The 23,409-nt window shown below is 37.5% G+C and overlaps 1 pseudogene; it reads right to left on the reverse strand.

Annotated features, from left to right (window-relative positions):
- Nucleotides 1-14,315: 14,315 nt before the first annotated feature.
- Nucleotides 14,316-15,133, reverse strand: LOC114030627 (annotated as a pseudogene).
- Between the last annotated feature and the right edge of the window lie 8,276 nt (nucleotides 15,134-23,409).

The raw sequence follows: 23,409 nt of genomic DNA on the forward strand, positions 1-23,409 counted from the left end.
GAGGATGAGGAGGACATAGTTGTTGTGCCACTATGGCATCAAAGATAGTTCCAAGTTTGAGATTGATGCTGATAATAATATCTCACTTTGTATCGTGTCTGAAGGTTTACAAAGTGATTTCCTTGGCAGCCTGTGAAGTAGGCAATGTTTTATTATGCCCATCTAACAGATTAGGACATTGAGTCTGAAGTGACCCGCCCAAGCTCACACAACTACTAAGTGTCAGAGCCAGGACCCTAACCTAGATGTTTTAACTTTGATAAGGCAAAACAACTCCTTGGCAAACTGTGCCCAGATGGTGTTACTTTGCTTTTTCTGCCCTTCCTGTTTCAGTTAGGTTACCTTGTTAAGTACTTCAGACCACGTCTTCTGCTTTGACCTAGCCTGAGATATCTCCCTGTGATGGTGATCTCCTTCTATGGATTTTGGTTTCTGGTTATCAGCTCAGCACAGGGACATCAGCATACCATGCTTCTCCTTTTCCCCCTGACTTTTCCCCGACTGGACCTCTGACCTGGGGAAGGTAGGACGACGCAAAAACCATATTAACCAAAACTCTCTAATTAGGACAAGCTACAATGAGCTCTCTAAGCCTGGTAACTGTATTTGTAGCAGCTGGAAAACCACACAGCTGTCTATATCTCAGTATCACTATCACACCTAACTGTGTTAAAAGACTTGTTTCCTTCATTAAGGCCTAGAAAACTAGAACTGAGAGTTTGTTTTTCATCTGGCACTATTGGCAAAACACAATTACATGTCAGGAATCACAACAACAAGCTTTAGCATAGAAAAGAAGTTTGTTGCTTCATGCATTCAAAATAGAGCAAGGCCTCATTTATCTAGTTATGATGAGGGTGAGGCGTTCCATATAAGAACATTTTGCTTCCCCAATAAGTAAATAAGCCAAGATATTTTTAGGTTCAGCAGAGTGTTGGGGACAGAATCCAGATTGTCAGAGGCTGAGAAACTTCATATAAATCACATTAGAGAGGGGAAACCAGGCTCTAATGTGAAGAATGAGTGAGCTGGAGTTCTGTATTCTCATTTTAATCATTATTAATGAAACTCTTTCTGAAATATATCCCATATTTCCTTCTAATAGAATAAAATATTGGACATAAGGTAAATTTTCCTTGAGGATTCAGGGTCATCTTTTTAAGCATTAATCATTATTTTCTATAATAATGAAGTGATACCCTCAGGGCTTATTCAAGCATTACTCAATCAGTCAGCAAGTGTTAAGCACCTACCAGATGCCCAATATTATGAGAACTGGGCAGATGAAGAGAACAATGAAATTTTGCTCTCTGAAAGCTTATATTCTATGGGAGGAGAGATGGGATATGGTCCATGCATAGGTGAGTGAATACAGGGTATAGTTGTGATAAAAAACAAAAGTGACTTTTGGTAGAGCCATATCATAACAAATGGGGGAGTCAAGAATGAGGCCATTGTAGAAGGTCAGTTCAACAATAGGCAGTCAATAAGCATTTATTAAGCACCTACTATGTGCCACCACTATACTAATCCTTGGAGATACAACAGCAAAAGACAGTACCTGCCTTCAAGGAGCTCATAACCTAATGGGGAAGACAACATGCAAACAACTATATAAAACAGACTAAATTCAGGATACATATGAAATAAATCAACAGAGGCACTAAAATGAAGAAGACCTGGAAAAGTCTTCCTGTAGAAGGTGGCACTTGGGCTGAGTCTTGAGGAAGCTAGCTTTTTGAAGAGGCAAAGGTGAGGAGAGAGAGCACAGTAGGCATAGGGGACAGCCTGTGCAAAACCATAGAAGCAGGGGAAGGAATTTCATGTGTGTGATGGAATGCCATATATGTCTATACATACACGTATTATGTATGTGTGTATATACATCTCCATGTATGAATACATATATGTCTCTGTATGTATGAGTGTATGTATATATATATATAAACTTATATGTAGCTTGCTTTTAAAAAATTATATAATAAATCTAATTTGCTCTCAAAGTTGTCCTGATTTTCTCTGGTTCTTTCTGGCCCTCCTTCTGTGCATTTTAAAACAGATTTCTAAATGACCATCTTTTCTTTCTTTCTTTTAAATCTTTCTTTAAAATTTTGTTAACATATCTTTATCCTTTCCTGACCCCAATGGAAAAAATAAAAAATAAAAACAAATGTTTTTATGTAAGAAATATGCATATTCAAATTCCCATGTTGGCCATGCCAAAAAAAAAATCCGTGTATTACTCTTCCTCCTGAACCCAACACTTCTCTGTCAAGAGGTGGGTAGCATGCTTCACCTTTAATCCTCCTGAAGTCTTGAAAGACTTTCCAAATTTTTCAATGTCACTTTTGTTTGTAATATTGTCATTATTATGCAAGTCATTTTCCCAGTTCTTCTCACTTTATTTTGCATCACTTCATATAAGTCTTCCCAGGTTTTTCTCTCTTTTTTTTTTTTTTGACTAGGCAATGGGGTTAAGTGACTTGCCTAGGGTCACACAGCTAGTAAGTGTTATGTGTCTGAGGCCGGATTTGAACTCAGGTCCTCCCGAGTTCAGGGCCAGTGCTCTATTCTCTGTGCCACCTAGCTGCCCCCTCAGGTTTCTCTTAAATTGTCTTTGTGGCACAATGATATTTCATCACATACACATAACATAATTTGTTTTGTCATTTCTCAATTGGAGATTGTCTTCCTCCCTTAGTTTCCAGTTCTTTGACATCATAAAAAAATTCACTTTACCTTTGGATAGTTTTTCTCTCTTTGCTCTCTTTGGGGGGTACATATAGCCTTAATAGTATTATCTCTGGGTCAAAGGATATGTATAGTTTAATGACTTTCTGGGGATATTTCTAAATTTGCTTTCCAGAATGGTTGGATTATACATCAATATTGAATTCATGTGTCTAATTAGCTCCATCAATACTGCATTTGTGTGTCTGTTTTCCTTCAGCCTATTCAAAAATTATCATTTTTTGGGTCATCTTTGCCAATCTAATGAGTATGAAGCAGAATTTCAATGTTGCTTTGATGTAACTCTCTATACAGAGAGCAGAAGTGAAGGCCAATTTGTCTGGACCATGGAGTCCTTGAGGAATTAGGGTGGTGGTGATAAATGTGTAATCAACCTGGTAAGATTGGCTGGAATTAGATTGTGAAGGGCTTTAAATGCCAGAGGAGTTGGATTAAATTATTCAATCAAAATCAAACTACTAAAGCTATTTGAGCTAGGAAGTAATAGAATGAATCCTCAAATAAAGTAAATAATAGGTCCCTGTTAGGTAGGTAAACAGCTATTATTATCTCCATTTGAAAGCTGAAGAATCTGTGACTCCAAAGAATCAAGTGATTTCTAAAGGCTCGCTGTTGTGGAATCATTTCAGTTGTGTCAGACTCCTCATGACTCCGTTTGGGGTTTTCTTGGCAAAGATACTGAAATGGTTTGCCATTTCCTTCTGCAGCTCATTTTATAGTTGAGGAAACCGAGAAGGGACTTGCCCAGGGTCACACAGCTAGTAAACGTCTGAGGCCAGATTTGAACTCAGGTCCTCCTAACTCCAGGGCCAGTATTCCAAACTAGGGTACTCTGCAAAATCCATCTCCTAGACCTGAGACGGATGCAAGTGGGACTGGGAAATGGAAGGGATATAGCCATCTATTCTGTATCCTTTTCAGTCTCAGAGAACCTCATGGACCATGGTCTTCAAGGTACGTCAGGAGTAGGGAGGACATGATGGTTTCACAAGATGCTGCTCCCAAGATTCATTTGGTTTCAGGATCCATTACTGGGACTAAAGGTGATCACAGAAGAGTTAGATGAATCTGTGTATGCTAAAATCAAAAGGCAAGGAAAATCCTGTGGCTTAACTAGAGATGCAAAAGACCACAGGGAAGCAGGAGCAGCAAGGGTAGCATGCCAAGGTAGTATTCATCACCCGCAGATACCTCCACTCTGACTCTGTTTCCCTGGCATGACGCTGCATTTGCACCTTCTTGGTGATGCTTTTGTCTATTAAAATCCCCCAAAGACGCCGCATCCTGGCATGGGGGTAAGCCTAGGAGACGAACCAGTAGAGTACAAGCTTTGGCAGCTCCTACCAATCTAGAGAGGGCAAACCTGGTGATAGATTGTGACTACCCTTCAAGGACCAGTCTCACTACATTCATCACTAGACCGCTGGCAAACCAAACAAGATTTCGTTTTTTTTTTTTTTCATTCTGGCAACTCGTGAATACCATCTTCAGAGGTCTGGAAGGACTATCATCCGTGCTGATGAAGGCTCTGTGCCCAGCGATGGCACGATGGATCTTTTGAAATTTTGAAAGAAGTTAATGCTATTGACTAGGACTAGAGTATCTCTGTGTTTTTCTCCAGTTTGGAAGTACTTAACAAAGTAACCGAAGTCCCATGTTGGTAGGCCCCAGGGAGAATTCCTAGAGACAGTGAATCAATATTAATCCTCCTTGGGAATCATTATCTACGTGGCTATTCTGACTCAACTGTATTACTCAGAGATTGCAGAACTCTTGGTCTGATTGCCCGTCAGAAGTTCCCTTAGAGAATGAATAGCAGCAGGAGTCAGCCTTATGAAGACCCAATTTCCCATTTGTGACCTGTGGCTCAGGCCCAGATTCTTTTAAGATGGATCGATTCATTCTAAAGTTAATTCCTCTGTCTTCCCCAAGGGAAAAAAAAACTATTTTGATAACTTACATTTATATAGCACTTTAAGATTTACAAATTCATTTGCTCATAAGAGACTTCATAAGGTGGTGTGATGGAAAGAGTGAAGGATTTTTGAGTCAGAGGACTTGAATTGGTCACTACCTGTATGACCAAAGACAAGAAAATAGAGCATTTTTAAGTGCTTACTGAATGCCAGGTACTGTGCCAAGTGCTAGAGACACAAATACAAGAAAATAAGGTGTTCCCTCCTCTCAAGGAACTCATGATCTAATAGAGGAAGGCAAAACATCAAGGGCAGCTCCCTCATGGGATAAGGCTGCTGGTGAGAAGATGGACAATTGGGAGATCAAGTTGAGTTGGAGTGAAGAGAACGTGGTTGAGGGCCTTCATGAAATGGTGATCAGGGCCAGGAACTCACTAATGAAGGCAGCTCATTCACCCTCTCTGGGTTTGAGTTTCTTCATCAGTAAAATGAGAGCTTTGGACAAGATGGTGTCTAACATCTCTTTTTGCTCAAAGTCTATAGGTTGATAGTGTAAATATTAAGAATTAAAATTTTATAGAGATTTAAGAATTAAAATAGACTTTATGTACATGATCTATTTTGATCTTACTGTCAAGTCTGTGAGGTATATGTGTATTATCTTCATTTTCCAGATGAGGAAACTGAGACCCAGCAAATTGAATGATTTGGCCATAGTTGTAAAGTATATAAATTCTGACTTCCCTTGATTCCAAGATTAGTGTTTTTTTTTTTTTTTTTTTGTCTTTTTTATCATCCTGCCTCTGTATGGTTACACAGTTGGTAAATGTCAGAGCCACGATTAAAATCCAGGTCTTTGGACTTCAAGCCCAATATTCTCCTTTCTATACTACTCATTAGACAAGAAAGCTCTAGGTTTTGGAGGGATCAGGTTCTAACAATGCCATATTCTATCAAAATGTAGATGTTTATGCATGAATTCTATGCCAGACAGATCCCTCTCCACCCTTTTCTACCTCATTCCTGTTTTATTGTGTATTTTTCAAACTCACTCTACAATTATAGCCTGTCTATCCATCCCAGGCAAATAATAGTTGGGGGCTTCTGAAAAGGCTTTCTGGAATGTTTATCATCTGTATCAAAAGCATCTGGCAATCACAGCCTGTCTCTTCGTGTAGGGTAAGCAATCGTTGGCAACTTTGCAAAGCCTTATGGAATATTTTTAGTGTCACGCTTGTTCCTGTGAAGTGCCCCCTCTCTCTGAGTCAAACTTCCACTGTTGCTAAGGGACGGGGCTAGGTTGGGAGGGGGTTGCTTATGTGCAGGAGGCTAAGTGCCTGACCACTTAGGGGGACATGGGTGGAGTTGTGCCTCTGAGTAACTGACAGCTGCTTAGTTCCGGGAGGCATGAAGAACAATCAGCTCATTTACAATCCTGAGGGTGGAGGAGTTGAGCAGGAGAGGGTTTAAGCTGCGGAAGGATGGGGAATAGCCTTCATCCCACCTAAAGCTGTCTGCAGGAGACTTCTTACAGAATGCTCTTTCCTCTCAATTCAATTCAGTTCGATTTTCTATATCTATGATTCTATTACTCAGTTCAATTCAATAAGCATTTACTAAGGCGAGAAACTAGAGATACATTGACAAAATGAGAAACAGTACTCGCCTTCTAGGGACTTACATTTTAGGGGGCTAGTATTTTTATAGGAAGGGCAGCTAAGTGGTGCGGTCGATAGAGTGCCAGGCCTGGAATCAGGAAGACTCATCTTCCTGAATTCAAATCTGGCCTCAGATACTTAACTAGCTGTGTGACCCTGGGTAAGTCACTTAATGCTGTTTGCCTCAATTTCCTCATCTGTAAAGTGAGCTAGAGAAGGAAATGCCAAACCAATAGTGTGTCTCTGCCAAGTAAATCCCCCAAAAAAGAATCATGAAGAGTTGGACTTGACTGAAAATGACTAAACAACAACAAATTTTTACAGGAAAGTAGCTAGTTAATCAACAAGCATTTATTATTAAGTGCCAGAGAGCATTCTAGCAGCGCTGAGGCTGCAAAGTGCTGAGGATACAAAGGAAGTCATAAAAGAGGCCCTATTTGAGTAACATCAATCAATCAATCAATATTTACTAAACATTTGCTATGTGCTAGGCACTGTGCTAAGTGCAGACAGTGGGGTAGACCACATGTAAATAACTAGGTAAGATAAATAAAAAGTATAGGAAGGTAATGTGAGAAGAGAAGGCACATATATCTGAGGAAATCAGGAAAGGAATTTGGTAGAAGGTTGGATTTAAGCTGAATCTTGAATCAAGTCAAGAGAATCGAGGCAGGGTTGAGAGCACAGAGCATTGCAGACACGGGGGCCAGCCAGTTCAAAGGCACCGAGATGGGTGTGTGTGGTAGATGTTGTGTCACTACATGTAGGCTAGTGTAGCTGGATTGCAGAATGTGTGGAGGTTATAAGGTTAGAAAGGTAGGAATGGGCCAGGGGATATAAAGTCCCAAATAGAGGACTTTATATTTGATCCTGGTGCTAATAGAAAGTCACTGGAGGTAGTTGAGTAAATTAATGTTCCAAGTTTGGATTCAATCAAAGGGCCACATTTGAGGAGCTAGAGGGCCACATGTGGCCTTGAGGTCCCAGGTTCTCCATCCCTGAGGTCAGATCTAAGATTTAGAAAAATCACACCATTGTGTGGAGTGTATATTGGAGTGGGGAAAGACTTGGGACAGGGAGATCAGTTAGAAGGCTAATGCAATAATGTAGGCAAGATAAATTAAGGTAAATTGAAGCAATAAAGTTGCAAGTACATTCAATTCATTGGTAAGGCTAACAGTTACCAACAAATGGGATCTTTATCATCAGCAAGCCAAAGACCTTGAATGAGGGCTGACAGAGTATTTTTATGGAAAAAAGAGGAGCATCCAAAAACTAGAAGACAGCGACATAGATGGGAAAAACAATATGACTAATTACAGAGTCAGAAGTATCATAGATGTGGGGGGCAATATGATTGGCTAGAAAATTGGAATGCAGAGTTAGCAACAACTCCTCTTTCTATCTTGTTGCTACAGAAAGCTCATTGGTGGTGTCCACCTTTTCAACTGGGTGAAGCCTACCCTTCAAAATGCAGAGGAGTCCAAGCTGGGTTGAAAGCAGAAAAGTTTTATTAGGAGGAAAATCAGACACTAGTGCTGAGGCCCCCCAAAGGAGCCCATAGTTCAGGAGAGGCAGGGGAGATTTATGCTTGAAAACCCCAAAGGGAATGTTTGAAGAGGGGTTGGGAAAAAATGGACAGTCTTTCCCAGGAACAGGTGGGACACAGAAGCAGGTTGTTTTGCAGGAACAGTTGACTACAAGGCTGGTTTGGGCCAGTTTGGGGAGGGGAAAGGCACAATTTAGCAAGGTCAGTCAGCGAATACCAGCAAAGGCGTCTGAGAGGGAGCAAGACTTTGGTTCACCGCAGGCTCCTGACTGGCCTCTTTCAGCAAATGGGCTTACTCTGTGTTCAGTGCATCTTCCTGGTAAGGTAACTTGTAGAAAATAGACATTCCCAGGGGTACTTCCCCAACCTGCATGGCTAGTTAGTGTCACAGTGATAACAGACCAGATTTTCCTGAAGGATAGCCAGCGTTGCAGAGATAACAGACTTCTTTTAATTAAAGTGATTTATAGGAAAACTGAACTTTTAAGTTTAACTCAGAGGGGAAGGTTGAACTTCTGAACTTAACTCAAAGACAAAGAAATGTGACTTACGCAGTTACACAAAATGTCAGTGGTGATTCAGAATAGAATCAATTACAAAAATGGAGACTGTGTCAATTTGATTTTTTCAAATCACCCCTTTGATTAATTGGAGAGAAGTCTCCCATGGATCACCTATTTATAAGCTAATTCTCTAAGATTTTTAACATTGCAGGCTTTAACATAGCAACTAAGGCAAAACCTAGAAAGAATAACAAGATGGAGGGGAATAAGGGCCCATTTACCAAAGATGGCTAGCAGGCCATTTCTCTGCAGCCCAGGGAACCAAGAAGAAGAACTACACCTGGGAGAGGTAGTTGTGTTTTTGCTATAGTTCACTGGATCTTATGTAGGCTTATCACAAATTTTCCTGACTGGCTGAAGTAAGAACAAGAAGATTGATTAATTATATCACAAGCCCTTCTTTGTGAAGCTGCTAGAAGGTCTAAGATTATTTGATTTGGTAAAGCCATTTGTGCTAAAGAACCTATTTTGATTTGGAGGGAGAAGATGGACTGACTTGTGGCCTGGGGGAGCTTCTTAATTTCAAATGATAGGTTTCTTGGGGCCTATTCCAATGCAATCCCAATATATGGAAATAGGAACCAGAGGCACTTCATCCATTGAGGAGACTAACCTTGTTAAATAGACTCTATAGGTAAACTGAGTCAGGTTATAGCTAAAACATTTAAAGAGCTCACCATGGACTTAATTTGAGAGGGGAGATTTACATGTCACTAAGGTAAACAAGAAAACTCAGCAAACAAAATACCATGAAAGAAAAGGCCAAAATAATACAATAATCATCATCAACCCTAAATAACATCAAGTCTCCTTCTATACTAGTAAACCACTCCCAATGTTCATTTAATTAGTGCATTTCATCTGGATCCCAGATGTCCCATGTGGTTACGTGGTCCCTAGAAAGATCTTCTCTTGGACGTTTTGGAATAGGACTCATTCTCAGGGCAGCTTTGAAGGGTGCTCCTCCTAGATAGATTTGCTTCTCTGGTTCCAAGTCACTTGTAGAGAATCCTAGATAATTTTCCTAAAATCTGCCAGTAGTAAGACTCAATACAATTTAGTGCAGTCTCCTAAATTTGCTTTTCCAATAACTAGTTCATGTGGTGAAAACCAGCTCATGCCTTATGATTCTGATCTTATTAATAATAAACTTATAAGAAGACATCAAATTAAGAACCCATGATTCACCTGAAACTTCAGAAAATTTCAGCTATTAATGCCACTTATTGTTTCTATTTTCACTTAAACCCTACATCTAATATAGACACTACCAACAACAGGCTGAAGAGAGAATTAAAAAAAAAGAATCTATGAGGGCCTGACTTATAAAATGGGCCCTTCTGTCTTTTAAAATTTTAAAGCAGATATTTCAAATAGGAAAATAATTTCACCCTCTTCATAATTGCCAATTCTATTTTACATGTAAAATCCTTAATCCAGATATTAAAACTTATTATTCCATTAGAAATATTTGGAAGCCAATCATCTATATTTATATATTCTAGTTCTTACAGAAAACAGTCAGAATTTACTACTCCATTTAATAAAAAAAAACTTTTACGTATTTGTCTTATTAGAACATTTTTGCTTCTTTATCTTAATTCCCTCTTTAGGAGAATGCCATCTTCATATCATCCTAAAATCTTATTCTAAGATATTTCAAGTACCTAGTCTTACATATAAATATACAACTATTAGCGAGCTCTAAAACGTGCTTACTTAGCTGCTTAAGACATAAAATTGCCTACTAATTTAGATTGAAAATAGTAAGATATTTCATACTTGCATTTTATTATAGTAGTGCTGGAGTGTTTCAGCAACAAGATTCATTAAATTAAAAAATTACAACTTTACCTGCCATAGTCAGAGTTTGGTATGAAAGGAGGAAGTGGCAACATGGTTGTAACAGCACCAAGGCCAGTCCTCCAGACCTAAGCCTAAGGGCCCAGAATGGCTCAACATGGGTATAATAAGATAAAACATTAGTTTATATCTATATCTACATCTCTACCTATATCTATCTGTAAATACACACACCTATATGTATATATACATATATATGCCTATATATAGTTATGATAAGATAAAGCATTAGTTCTGTTTGATTTCAGGTAAGACTTATAGTTCCTATTTGGAACAGCTAATCATACAGAAAAGTTACGTCTTATTCACAAGATCTCACAACCAGGCTCAAGATTAACCAGGTGGGAAACAGCCCTATTCAAAAAGGAAATAACACAATGGAGAAAGTGAGTCAAGGGGATTCTACCTTTAGCTATGCTAAAGATATACCCTCAATCTTTTTTTAGGCACAGACATTCACCTGTAGCGTTTCCCAGATCAAACTCTCTTTGAACAGCTTGTGGCATTTCCCTTGAATGGTAGATTTCTGACTTGATGATCATCCAGATATTTACACCTGAATTCACAACTCAGAACATTATCAAATTTAATACCAAGAGATTTTTTTTTCTTTTTAGGCAATTGGGGTTAGATGACTTGCCCAGGGTCACACAGCTAGTAAGCGTCATGTGTTTGGTCTGAGGCCAGCTTTGAAGTCAGATCCTCCTGACTTCAGGGCTGGTGCTCTATGCACTGCACCACCTAGCTGCCCCAGTACTGAGAGGTTTTTAACTCAAGTTTCACTAATTATAATTTGGGGCTAGAAACAGTTATTATTATTCCTCTCATATCATAGCAAAAATAGTTAACAATAAAAAGTTTACCAGGTTAAAAAAAATCACTCAGCATCCTTTTCTTCTTCTCTTTCTTCTTCTTCTTGAGTTAAAACTCATACTGGTGTAAAAATCAATAATTAGAAATCAGGAAAATAATTACATTCTGGAATTTCAGAAGCTAGGTGGCACAGTAGATACAGTGCTAGGCTTGGAGTCAGGAAGACCTGAGTTCAAATCCATCTTCAGATACTTACTAGTTGTGTGACCCTAAGCAAATCACTTAACCCTATTTACTTCAGTTTCCTTATCTGTAAAATGAACTGGAGAAGGAAATGGCAAACGACTTCAGTATCTTTGTCAAGAAAACCCAAAGGGGCAGCTAGGTGGTGCCATGGATAGAGCACCAGTCCTGAAGTCAGGAGGACCTGAATTCAAATCCGGCCTTAGACACGTAACACTGACTAGCTGTGTGACCTTGGGCAAGTCACTTAACCCCATTTCCTAAATCAAAAAAAAAAAAAAGAAAGAAAACCCCAAATGGGGTCATAAAGAGTTGGACACAACTTAAATGACTCAACAACAGCAACACCAACACCAGCAACAAGTGAATATATGATAGTTCACTCAAAACACCCAGAAAAATACTAATTACTGTAAATCTCCAGTCTAACAGATAGCCATCTCTCAAGGTATTGTATATTAACCCCTTAAGGCAAAAATAAATAGTTAAGACTGGAGCTTGTTGACACTAAGTTGGCCCAAGACGTAACTTAAATATATACTAGTCCGTGTATAACTTCATAATATTCATAATCACAAATTATCACAAATATTACTTCTATACTATAAACAAACTTGTTCTCTTTACCCTTATGCAAGGAGTATTTACAATAGAAGAGGGGATCCCATTTTTCAGTAAACCAATTCATTATTTTAGAATTTCACAATATTTAGCAAGTTCTTTCATAGGACTGATAAGATTTTATGACCTTGCTCAAGCAGATGATCCCCAGGACCCTGGCAAATTAACAAATAATGAGATTTTATAAGGTCTTTCCTTTGTACTTTTTCTCACACAGTAATTAATTATTATTTTTCCCTTTTAAAGTATATCCAATTAAATATTTCATAGGTTTTAACATTATGACAATAACCTCTAAAAACTTAATTAACAATTTCATGGTATTGAGATTAAAAGCAGTTAAATTTTCCAATGATACAATTGCATTATCTTCTTAAGAGTAATTCTTATACAATGGATTCCCCCAAATCACAATCCAAGAAGAATTAGAAACACAATAATAACATTCTCAAAATTATGTATTTAAAAAATGAAACAAAACTTTTTGCCAGCCAAATGAGATCAATTCAGTTGAATACATTTCCAGATTATCTTACATAGAAAACCACTCACTTTCTCATCTTTAGCATTTTGTACAAATCACATTTAAATACCAATATAGAGTTACCCAGCATGGAGTAATTACATTCAATTAAAGAAATAATAATGGTATTAATAACAATAGATAACCTTCACATAGTGCTTACCATATACTGGGCATTGTGTTAAACATTTAAAAATCATTATATCATTTTGATTCTTACAACAGCCCAGGAGGTGGGTCATCATTCCCCTTACAGATCAGGAAACTAAGGTAAACAGAGGTAAGATAACTTGCTTAAGGTTGCACAGCTAACAAATTTCTGATACAGGATTTTGATTCAGTGTTTTTTTGAGCTGTGATTGCCTTTATGTGAAATAGTAAATGTAGTTTGTATTAGGTTCTAATTTACCACAATTATCTATTTAGCTTCGGAACAAAATTCCATCTAAATCAAATATGGATTTTTTATCCAAAGTGCCCTTTGATTTTTATAGGAAAAAGACAAAATGACACTGTATTAGAAACTGACAATATTTTTATAGGTGAACTCAAAAATGAGTAGTTTGATTACAGAACTAGTGATGTACTAACAGCATAATTTGGATTTCATATAACTATACAGAAATATGTGCAATTCAAAAAAACCTTACTCCCCATGAAAATACAAAAATTATAATCTGAGACACAAAATATCTATTTTCTTACTAAAAACTGCATAAACATATAAAATAGCATTAAAACACAGCTTTATAATGATGAAGATCAACTATATAAGACAGTCACTTTTTCTTACAAAGGTGCATTAATTACCTCATAAAATATTTTCTACATGACTAATTGTTTTAAAATTGTGTTATTTTCAAATTGATAAGCCCTGCATTACATTTTGATGAGAAGAACCCTCTTGGAAAAATACTTTGGTATATATCTTGAGGTGATCATAAAATTCTCTAAAATAATTTTAGGGGTTTATAAACATTTCTTTCTATTAAAGCATAGTAGAATAAGAAATGTATATTCAGTTGCATATAGAATTAGCACATGATTTATTATGATCCATTTAGAGAAACTTAGCACATCTAAGCAGCAAAATCAATACTATTTTTTAAAGTCTCAAATGTTTGTACTGTTTTGTTCTCTACAAAAATGTTTTTATAAAATGATTGAAATATTTCTTTGAAAGTTTTATTTTCAGTTCATTTAGGTTGGACATTTTGAAGGACAAAACCTGAAAAATAATTACACCCTGTTTTTTTCCCCTAAGCCTCTTGCAAACAAACATTTTTTTGAAGATCATTTTAAAGACTTGACAGTTAAGTAAAGTTCATATAATTTATACATTTTACAAAGCATTAGCTTTTCTTTTAAATGTGCAGTTTAGAATACTGGCAGACAAAAATGTACATAAACAATTGAAAGGAGCAAATTTCAGAACCTAGTAAGTAATGAAAATCTGTACCAGTAAATTGTTGATTAAAAAAACCCAACACACCAACATTCCATTAATAAATTGTCTCGGTTGCAAGCTTTCTTGACAACTATTATCTGGGAAATTCAAATTGTCAAAAATTCATGTTCTGTTTATCAGCTACCATTGTGAATATTAATTCTAATAGAGGTTCCAATTGTTCCAGGAGCTTGCTTGAGGTCCTCTTATTTCTATTAAGTACTGTCACCAGTGTCTTGTAAATAAAATCTTTATTTTTCAACTCCTAGTTTCAAAAGTTTCATTTTTGGCCTTTTAGTCTATAAAATTCTATATAAAAAGAAAATCCATTTAATGTTTAGATAAGTCCATAAAATTTAATCTTCTTTTTAGACACTTTTATGGTAGTAGAGATCTTTTAAAGTTTTTAATTCTTCTATTAAAGTTGTGTTTTGATTTTCCAAGACTGCAACTTGATTTTCCAGAAACAACATATTCTTGTTCTTTCTATGACATTCTTGAGTGGCTTCTTTATTTTTCATCATTATTATTTCTCTTTTCAACTGTGGATCATCTATTTAGCTTGTCTGAGATGTCAAGTGTCTAGAGATGTCATCCCTACTATCTGTGGAAGATTAGTATTTGCTGCTGTGATGTGTATCTGATAAGTATGCATATCTCCTGATGCAGCCTGTACAACTGCTTGGTTGTTAGGGCCAAGTATCTGCTGTCCATCAGGAGTCTGTGCATCCTGAAGAATTGTTCTTTGTTGAATACTGCCTGCATTTGTAATTTTTAATGTCTGCAGCCCCATTTATGCTTGGACTGGCCAGCTGTGTTCCTTTTGGGGCAATGACAATGTACTGTCCAGTGTTAGTCCAGTAGTTAGGATTTGGGATAGTCATAGATTTGACTGTTGAAACTCCAGGATTTTCTCCAATTCCCTTCCTATCTCTCGTGACTTCTGAAGAAAAATCTTTCAAGATTTTTCTGTAAGATGGGAGCATGCTAAAATCCCCAGAGCATTCTGTGAAGAGCCTATACCATCAGATGAATCCTGAAAATATTCACTCTGTGACCAGGATGATACCTGCACTGTCTGCACTTGTGTGGGGGTGGAGGGAGCAGTCTGCATGCTCCCCTGACTCTGTACTTGCTTTTCAGAAAGATTTTCAACTGTCATTAGTGCAGTTCTTTTTAGTGACATTCTGACTTTGTTGAGCTGGTTTACTGGGAGGGAGCATTCCTTCCCTGAAGAATCCAGTTCCAAGCTCAGGTGTCTCTACTACCTGCCCTTTGTCAGTCCCTCCTGGGGACAGCCTAGGTTAATCTGTTCATCTTCTTCCCTCATGCCCTCCCTCTAGGTGCAGGTGGAGGCAGGCAGAATCATGGCTAGAGGCTGGCTAGGTGGGTCAACTTCTCCATCCTCATCTGGGTCACCAGCGACCTCAAATTTGGATTTTTAATCACTAATGGCAACATTTAAAATCTTAAAAAAAAATTTCCCCGAAGGCCATTAGTCGGCAGTACTTCAAAATTTAGAGCCCATTGTTATCAGTTAGTTCAATTTCAAAGATTTGTGGTGACACTCCCAACTCTCCTTAGCTTTCTTTTTCTCTTAAATCACCCAAAGAGCCAAAGCAATCACTTTTGTTTTTTCAACCTAAACCCACTCAAATACTTAAAGAGGATGTTCTCACCTTTTTTGGAGACATCTCCTATTCTCTGTAGTTTGATTTTTTTTTAAACTGGAGGTTCCTTATATGAGGGCTTCATATTCCCATCCTGCTTTCAGGATCCATGAGGATGTTGTATTCCTCACACAACAATGAAAATATACTCATTTCTAATAGTTTTTCAAGGACAGAATTTTAGTATACTAGCTTGAAATAATTCCACGTGCCAAATATATTCCTATAGTTTACGAATTTTCAAGAAGAAGCACGTAATGTTTCTCAAATCCTTCTTATGCCATGGAGATCAAAACCTCTCTCAAAAATCTCCAAAACCCTTTTACTTTCAACCTTACTTGCTTAAATTCTCTGTCTGTCTGTCTGTCTGGGTCTCTCTGTCTCTCTCTGTCTCTTTTTTTCTCTCTCTATCCCTCCAGTGGACTTTGATTAAAGTTTTTTAAAACAGTGCCTGTCCCATTCCTTTTCTATTCTGATCCTACATTACTCTTTCATATCTCAGTCTATGAAGCTAATCTTCACTCTACTGAATATTTTTGTTACAATTTTACACAAGTTTTTATTGCAGAATGTTGTTGTTTAGTCATGCCTAACTCTTCATGACCTCATTTGAGGTTTTCTTGGCAAAGATAATGGAGTGGTTTGCCATTTCCTTCTCCCACTCATTTTACAGATGAGGAAACCAAGGCAAACAGGGATAAATAACTTGTCAAGGGGCACACAACTAGTAAGTGTCCAAGACTGGATTTAAACTCAAGTCCTCCTGACTCCAGGTCTGGCACTCTATTCATTGTGCTACTTAGCTACCTCTTATTGTAGAATACCAATTAAATATATTAGTGTTGCCTTTGAGGTTTTAGAAAGACTTTACTTCTAGTTTACCTAAACAATTAAATTCTATTATATCATTTGCAGAAGAAAATATAATGGTTAACACCAAGGCATTCTTCCAAATTAAATTGTACTTATTCTTTAGCAGCTTCCTTATTTAAACAAGCTTCTTTCTTTACATGGTTAACAAAAAGTTAATAACAGATAACTTCTTAAACATCAGAGAAATTTATACTGCAAACTGCAACTTTTTCCCCACCCCCCATAATCAGTGAATTAGCCTTCTCCCTTGCACTTAAAGTAATAAATCTGTCACTCTCCAGGCAAAGAATGATAAAAAACCCTAAGTGTTGTTTCTAGATAACTGTCACAGAATTTTTATTCTTTACACCCAATTCTACAGAGAGGTACCCTAAAACTCACTAAGATATTTCAGCACTTGAAGAAAAAAAAACTTTTAAACCATAATTTAGTAATTCAATCACAAATTTTGTCTCAAATTAGCCTAAAACACCATAAATCTCTGCAGACTAGAAAACAAAGATTCCCTTTCCTCTCATATGTCTTTATCTCTGCAAATTCCAACCTACCCAGGGTTTGAATTTGCAGAGGTAGAAAGAGACATTTTTTTTCCTCCAAAGTTCCTTCAGAAGATTTCTCAGAAAAGGTTTTTAATTCTTTATATTCCTTTTTCTTGCCAGATTACGAAAAGAAGTTAGTTTGTTTTACATAGATAATTTGATATGACAGATACAAAGGCACTAAATACCAGTGAGAAGCTCCTAAAAAATCAGTGTGCATAAATGAAAGTCCCTTTGCAGACTAAATTTGAGACTCTTCTTATATATCTTAAACTAATTTTGCTTTATGTTTAGTTACCCCTTTTCTAACTGGGAAGAATCCTGTTTCCAGGCTTCCCCAGTCCTTTCTTGAAAGATTTTGAAGTGCTTTGGGAGGGGGCATTTGTCCAGGTTGTGTAATTGTCAATTATTGCCAAAAAGTTGTACTAAACACAGACAGAGAAGCAAAGTTACAACTTTCCCAATAGCTTTCCCTTGGCTTGAAAGAGTTGAGAGTTGAGCCTGAGGTAACATAGCCTGTGAACCCAGTTCCTTTGACCCCAAATCTGGCTATCTTTTTAATGTCCCTTATTCAGTATGTATTAATTTGATTTTCCTCTCTGTTTTGATCAAATTTGCTAATGATTTGTTGATTTCATTTGTTTTTACTCCCCTCCCTCCACCCCAGTTTTGCCTATCTTTATAGGCTGTTTACCTATTCATTAACCATTATATATTTCAGCCAATCTGACCTAACACCCCCTTAACTCACAGGCTGGGTATCCCAGAGATGGCTTCCTCACATTCAAGGTAATCATGGGTTGGCATCATTAAAACCAGTTGTTCATGAGTCCCTGACAATTGGCTTATTTTTTATTGTCAGTTGGAGGACATAATTAGTCCAAAGTAAAAGCATTTAATAAAAGTATTATAAGAAAATTAGGAGTAAAACATTTCCTGAATATTCCTGAGATACATTCTTCCCTAACTACTCATACTCTCAGTGTGAAGAATGGACACATAGACTAAGGGCACATGTCATAGAAGACTGATATGGCCAAAAGCCAAGCTCTTTGAAATGAAGAATACCCAAGGAACAATAGTGTACTTGGGCTTAATTTATTTAAATTAAATTATTAAATTTATTGTTATTATTTATATTATAGAAATGCATTCATATATTTAAATTTATTAATTCAAATAATATTTACCATTGTTTATTAATTATATATTTATGTTTATATGATATAAATATATTTATTATTGTTTATTATTTAACTTATTTTATAAACTTTATTTCTTGGTTACCAAAGCCAAAATCTACCACAGGAGTCTATATCAATTATTGGGGTAGAGAGTATATACAACTCAACTGCTAAATTTCTGGCCAAATTACCATGACTCAGCACCTGTCTTAGAGGCCACCCTCCCAGGATATTTAGTTTTTCAACCTCTAAATTTATTTCCTCTTCCATTCAAATGAGTGGAATCTATAGTTGTGGAGGATAGCATAGAAAGAAGGTACAGGAACAAATTAAACCCTGGGAGCAAGGTCATTGTCTTTGAATGGACAATTTCTGTTTTCTGTCTGCCTTGTATATGTACATGAGATTGGCTGTAAGTCTGAACTATTTAGGAAAACAGTAGCATTTAGCTAAATACAGGCCACGTTTCTGTTTATATTCAAATAATTGAACCATTTAGTAATTCTCATGATTCAGAGATCAGAAGTGGTGGTGGTGGTTGTGAGTCTATTTTCTTGTGATTCAGACCTTTTTTTTTCTTTTGCATTGTTTCTACTCTGATCCAGAGACACTGGCTTCCTTGCTGTTCTCCAAAAAAGACCCTCAATCTCTCAGCTCCTGGCATTCTCTAGCTTTCCCCACATGTCTGGAATGTTCTTCCTCCTCCTTTCTGCCTCCTGGCCTCCCTGGTATCCTTATTTTCTTTTTTAATATATTTCTCCCCAAATTACATGTTAAAACAATTTTTAACATTAAAAAAAAAAGTTTTGAGTTCCAAATTCTATCCTTCCTTCCTTCCCTCCTCTCTCCTCCACCAATGGTATGCAATCAGATATAGGTTATACATATGCAATCATGTAAAACATTTCCATTTGGTCATATTGCATAAGAATACTAGAATAAAAGAAAAAGAATGAAAGTGAAAAATAGCATGTTTCAGTCTGTATTCAAACAATATCAGTTCTTTCTCTGGAGGCAGATATATATTTCATCATTAGTCCTTTGGGATTGTCTTGGATCATTGTATTGCTAAGAATAGCTGTCATTCAGAGTTGCTCATCATACAGTATTGCTGTTACTATGTACAACTGTTCTCCTGGTTCTACTCACTTTACTTTGCATCAGTTCGCGTAAGTCTTTCCAGGTTTTTCTGAAATCATCCTGCTTGTCATTTCTTATAGTACAATAATATTCCATCACAGTTATATACTACAGCTGTTTAGCCATTCCCCAATTGATGGACATTTGTTCGATCTCCAATTCTTAGCTACCACAAAAAGAATTGCTATAAACATTTTTTGAAAAATTAGGTCCTCTCCCTGCCTTTTTTATGTCTTTGGGATATAAACCTAGTAGTGATATTGCTAGATCAAAGGGTGTGCACAGTTTTATAACCCTTTGGGCATAGTTCCAAATGATTTCCAGAATGCTTGGATCAGCTCACGGCTCCACCAGCAGTGCATTAGTGTCCCAGTTTTACCACACCCCTCTAACATCCATCATTTTTTTTTTGGCCATATTAGCCAATCTCCTGGTATCCTTTGAAGTCCAACTAAAATCCTATCTTCTAAGGAAGATTTTGACAACCACTCAATTCCAATGCCTTTCTTCTTTCATTTCCCATTTATCATGTATATATAGCTTGTTAGTACATATTTGTTCACTTGCTGTCTCCTTTCATTAGATTGTGAGTTTCTTGAAGGAAGGGATTATTTCTTGTCTCTTTTCATATTTCCAGTGCTTAGCACAGTACCTAACACATTGACTGACTTTCTGGAATGCCTCATGGCTTTGTCTATTTAATTTATTTATATTGAGATTCTTAACTACCGGCTCAAATGACACCTTCTTTATGAAATCTTTCATTGCATCTCTAGACAGAAATGATATATTCCTTCTTTGAGCTCTTAGAATACCTTGTTTTTGCCTCTCTTAATATACTTTCACAGTCTTTTATTTTCTTTAGTAGAGTGTAAGCTCTGTAAAGCTAGTGACTGTCTTATTCATTTTTGCATCTCCTTCCATGCCAGTATGAAGGGACAGGGGAAAGTGGAAAAAATTCTAGATCAGTAGTTATAAAATTATAGTGTAAGGGAAGATACTGTCTCTTCTATATGTGGACATTTTATTTCTAAAAAAAAGCAGGTAGTAAAAGGATATTCATTTGAGAAAAGCAGTTTTAGACAATTCTAAGGATCTAGAAGAAAATGTACACTCAGAAAAATGTGCTGAGAGGACCTGCTTAAAAGCAACTAGGAATGGGTGGAGTTGGATTGGAGCCAAGATGGTGGAACAGAATGAAGGACATGGATTCCCTCAACAAAACTCTTCCATAAGAATGCGCCGGACTGAATCTTGGTCGAGAAATCCAAGAAAAAAAGATCACAGCGAGTCAGAAATTTTCAGCCCAGGTCAGCACAGGGAGAAAGACAGAGAAAAAAATAAATGAAAAGTAAAGCTCCAAAATTATGGAAAGGGTTGTCATGTGGGAAGGGTTGAGAGGAAGAAGAGAGCCTATGGGAAAAGGCTTACATTAAAGTAGAGTGAGAAAACTAATCATGGGAGGAAAGCATTGACAATAGAGGAAGAGGAACAAAAAAAATTCTAAGAAAGAAAAAAAAATAGAATTAGAGACACAAATGCAGGAAATAGCCAACAAAACTATCATAGCCTCAAATGTGAATGGATTGAACAATCAAATTAAACAAACGAGAGTGATTAGTTTGGATTAGGAAAAAAAAACCCAACTACAACAACCCACAATCTATTACTTACAAGAAACATGTCTAAGAAGCAAAGATAGTCACAGAATGAAAATAAGAGTCTGGAACAAAATTTACCATATGTCACATGATTCCAAAATGCAGGAATTGTAATCATGATGTTATCAGAAAAAAAAAAGAAAAGAAAAACTCAGTCACTCAACAGGCATTTATTAAGCATTTCTTGTGTGTCAGACATTCTTCTAAAGGTTGAACATGCAGAGAAAAGGTGGAGCCAAGATGGCGGAGTGAAAGCAGTGACTTGCTTGAACTTTCCCCCAAACCCCTTCAAATACCTGTAAAAAAAATGGCTCTAAACAAATTCTTCTGTTTTTATTTTTTTTTTGTCTAGGCAATGGGATTAAGTGACTTGCCCAGGGTCACACAGCTAGTAAGTGTTATGTTTCTGAGGCTGGATTTGAACTCGGTCCTCCTGAATCCAGGCCCAGTGCTCTATCCACTGCACCACCTAGCTGCCCCCAAGAATCCCAACCATGGCTAGATTATAAGAATCTGAGCCTAAACAAATTCTAAAGCAGCAGAACCCACAAAAAGACAGAGTGAAACAAATTTCCAGCCCAAGAAAACCTGGATGGTTGATCAGAAAGGTATATTGCGCCAGGTAGGGAGAGGAGCACAGTTCGGCATGGGCGCGCAGGCTGCAGTGACCCTGGAGCAGGCCTCAGAGGACTGAATCGCAGGCAGCTGTGGCGGTTTCCAGACTTCTCAATGCATGAACATGGAAGACGACTTAGAAGGTCAGTGGGAAAAGTCTGTGACTATGGTTAGAGAGAAACTAGGTCTCAGCCGCAAGTCCCAAGCATGGCCCGGGGCAGCGGCTGCCTCCTGAGCTTCTGGCCCACAGACTGAGGGGAATCGAGTGGCTGATTAGAGGGGGCTTGCAGGGATCTTTTTGCCAGTGCTGAGGCAGGAATCTCTTGCTTTGCCCATGTTCAGATCTGGGTCATAGTTCTGAGGGGAAGTCCTGGGGCGAGAAGGAGTACTGGCATGGTGGAGCTTGTTGTGGCACTGGAGAGGAAACACCTCACCCCTTATCATACCACCTTGGAAGAACTGATAATTTACAGGTCCCTAGAAGTAGCTCTGAAAACAGCTGTACAAAACCCTGAAGCTTGGGACAGTACATTCTCCACATTGGAAGTAGACTCTTACTTTAACAAAGTGTTTAAAACTGAAGTAATTGGTTGGGATCATGAGTAAACAGCACAAAAAGAGTCAGACTATATTATCTTACTTTGGTGACAAAGAAGATCAAAACATACAACCAGAAGAAGACAACAAAGTCAAAGCTCCTATATCCAAAACTTCCAAGAAAAGTATGAATCAGTCCCAGGCCTTGGAAGAGCTCAAAAGGGATTTTGAGAAGCAAGTAAGAGAAGTAGAGGAAAAACTGGGAAGAGAAATGAGAGTGATGCAGGAAAATCATAAAAAACAAGTCAACCACTTGCTAAAGGAGACCCAAAAAATTACTGAAGAAAATAACACCTTAAAAAATAGCCTAACCCAAATGGCAAAAGAGGTCCAAAAAGCCAAATGAGGAGAAGAATGCCCTAAAAAGCAAAATTGGTCAAATGGAAAAGGAAGTCCAAAAGCTTACTGAAGAAAATACTTCCTTAAAAATTAGAGTAGAGCAACTGGAAGCTAGTGACTTTATGAGAAATCAAGACACCGTAAAACAAATCCAAAAGAATGAAAAATTAGAAAGCAATGTGAAACATCTCATTGGAAGATACAGAGAAAAGTGAAAATATAGCCCCTGCTCTAAAGGAGCTCATATTCAAATGAGAGAGAAACCTACCAAAAATGCATATACAAAATCTCTACAGTGTAAAGTTAAAGGCAATCTCAGAGGGTAGCAGTGGCAAGGTGGTATAAGGGTAGAGGAAGGCCTCCTATAGAAGGTGGGCTTTGAAATGAATTTTGAAGGAAGTCACGGAAGACAGGAGTCAGAGATGAGGAAGGAGAACATTCTGGGAATGACGGCCAATGAAAGGACTCAGAGTTGATGCACTTGGTGGGATAGTATCAAGATGGTCAAGAAGTGGCACAGTGAGCCAGAGACTTTCTAGACAAACCAGAGTATGTGCGAATACTCTACTTTATTCCTCTAATCATGCCATCCCACCTATCACTTGCTCAGCTTGAGATAAAACAAAACTATATGAACTGACTTAGAGTTTATGCTGGGGAAAGAAATTCCTTATCTAGTGCAATGAACTACAAAAAACTCAAGATTTCAGACAAAGAAGTGGTTACAACTGGTGCTTACCTCATCTCCATCTCCATCACTGGGCTGGGGAGCTTCCCCATTCTACTACCCTGTAGAAGTTCACAGACATGAATGAAGCCCAGGTGTGAAAGGCAGAGACAGGTG

This window comes from Vombatus ursinus, unplaced genomic scaffold (genome assembly GCF_900497805.2).
Source record: "Vombatus ursinus unplaced genomic scaffold, bare-nosed wombat genome assembly UNPS02014973.1, whole genome shotgun sequence".
Classification (NCBI taxonomy): domain Eukaryota; kingdom Metazoa; phylum Chordata; class Mammalia; order Diprotodontia; family Vombatidae; genus Vombatus; species Vombatus ursinus.